Below are 2,924 nucleotides of genomic sequence, written 5' to 3' on the forward strand. Positions count from 1 at the left end.
CGACACTCCACCTGCATCTTATGAGGAGGACTGTTTCACCGACGTGGGCCGCAGTCAATCTTTTCGTAGGCGCCTGCCAGAGCGCTGTGGACCGGTTTGTTGTATGTCCCCACTGTCCTGTTTTTGTTATCAACTTTGACCTTTTGCAAAATCCCAAATTTTATTTTGGTTCACAGGAGCAACTGTTTTTCAAAGCCTCATATTGTCGTGAATTACTCGAAATGTGGAGTAGGTAAACAGCAGACAACTGATGAAGGGTCATTCTTTATATTACTTGTCTTGTTTTCCATTTGTTTCTCTCGTTGTTCACATACCCAAGTTTGCCTTCGTTGTTTTAATATTTTGTAATTCTTGTCGTTTTCGTATTTCACATTGTTTACGTTTTGTGACGTCCTGTACCCATATATGCATATATATGTAAGTATGTACATATATGTATGTATATATGCATATTATTATATGATTGAACGCCACGCATCCATTTCCAAGTAAGTTTATATACATATGCACACACACACACACATACATATATATATATAAATACACACACCTACACACACACACACACACACACATAAATGGCAATTTCTGTCTGTTTGTGGCTGCGTGTGTGTATTTGTGAATTTGTTATTTTAACTCCCCTGAGACTATCCAACCGATCTTGATGAAACTTGGCCCATGTGGCCACTTACGCACTTGGAATTTTAAAAAACTCGATAATTTTTAATCAGCATCGATTTTTCAAAAATCAATAGGATATTGCAATGCAAATTTTCATATGAATGTTATTTTCTGCCATAACTTTTGAAGTTTTCAACCGATTTTCTTGAAATTTTATACACAGATGGAATATTGCCCTAAGGATAGGTTAAGACAAATAAATTTTTACCTAGGCCACTCAAGCAAAGTGTAAGATGATTTTTGATTAACTGATTAACGAAATTTAGCCTAAAGTGTTGTGGGGTTAAAATATTGCTGTAACATGTATTTCCTTAACACCTGCACTTCTAAACGTTGCAACGTTGTGTGTTAAAACATGTAACATGTATTTTATTAACAACAACTCTTAAAATTTTCTCTCGGGTTGCAAGAGAATTTTCCCAAGAATGATTAAAATCGTCATTTTTCTATGCTTTTTTTTTTTTACCTCCTCATAGCATCTTATGTTGTTGCCTTTGTACTCCAGTCATTTTTGTAAGTATAAAATCTCTTTTCTCTAAATAATGTTTTTGTTTACTTTACAAACTTTTATGTTTTTTTTTTTTTCATAGCACTCCTTTACAATTCCCTTCTTGATATTTCCATTGATTATATATTTGCAGCTTTCCACTCATCTGACCAAACAATCGTCATTTTCCGATTCCACACCTATTTATTTGTATTATTGTTTTGTGAATGAATTTGCTTATACCTTCTATTATCTATCCTCTCATGATCTCATTTTTCGTCTGAGAGAAATTAGGTATTGTAATAGGTACTGGGAATATCTCCGTTCCCAGGTATTATCGGGTACCTCAGGTAGAATATATCATCATCATAATCAATATTATCGTTTAACGTCCGTTTTCCATACTGGCATGGGTTGGACGGTTTGACTGAGGTCTGGAGAGCCAGCGGCTACACCAAGCTCCAATCTGATCTGGCAATGTTTCTACAGCTGAATACCCTTCTTAACGCCAACCACTCCGAAAGTGTTATGGGTGCTTTTTACATGCCACTAGTACAGGAGCCAGTTAGGTGGGCTTGGCAACGATCACATTCTAATGGTATCTTTTACATGCCACTGGCACGGGAGCCAATCAAGGGGTACTGGTATCAGTCATGATCGGTTGGTGCTTTTTACATGCCACTGGCACAGGAGCCAGTCAGGCAGACCTGGCACCGACCATGTTCAGATGGTGCTTTTTACATGCCACCGGCACAGGAGCCAGCCAGAGGCACTGGCTCCAGCTATGATATTGGTTTTACTTGACTCAACAGGTTTTCTCAAGCATAGCATATCGCCCAACGCATCAGGGGTATTCTTAACAGGGCTGGACATGCGTGGCTGCGATCTCACTTTAGTTGCTGAGTCTTCTCAATCACAGCATATCTCCAAAGGTCCCAGTCTCCTGTCATAGCCTTTGTGAGGCCCAATGTTCGAAGGTCATGCTTCACCGCCTCATCCCATGTCTTCCTGGGTCTACCTCTTCCACAGTTAGGGAGTGGCACTTCCTCACACAGCTGTCCTCATCCATACATAACACATGACCATACCAGTGCAGTTGCCTCTTTTGCACACCACATTTGATGCTTCTTATGCTCAATTTTTCTCTCAAGATACTTACACTCTGTCGTGTGTGCACTCTGACATTACACATCCAGTGGATCATACTAGCTTCATTTCTTTGAAGCCTACGCATGTCCTCAGCATTCATGGCCCATGTTTCACTGCCGTGTAGCATGCCAGTTTGCACACACGCATCATACAGTCTACCTTTCACCCTGAGTGAGAGGCCCTTAGTTGCTAGCAGTGGTAGGAGCTCCCTGAACTTTGCCCAAACTATTCTTACACTAGTTGCTACACTCTCAGAGCAATCACTCCCATTACAAACTTGGTTGCCTAGGTAGCAGAAACTATCAGTTTCCTATACATCTTCAGTGTTTATTGCCCCAGTGCATCTGGCACACACAGAAATTATTTTCTCCATTAACCTTCTTTTGATATTGCTGCACCTTTTATGTATCCATAGCTTACACCAGGTACATCGTATGGAGTTCCCACCCATGCCTTTTCTACAGATCAAGCAGGGCCATCTACCTGAAGGGGGTTGTGATTTGACAACCTTCCTACTTACTAAGTCTTTGGTTTTTGTTAGCTTAACCCTAAGGCCCTTCGATTCTAGACCTTGCTTCCATACCTGAAATATATATATATATATATA

This window comes from Octopus bimaculoides, chromosome 16 (genome assembly GCF_001194135.2).
Source record: "Octopus bimaculoides isolate UCB-OBI-ISO-001 chromosome 16, ASM119413v2, whole genome shotgun sequence".
NCBI lineage: Eukaryota > Metazoa > Mollusca > Cephalopoda > Octopoda > Octopodidae > Octopus > Octopus bimaculoides.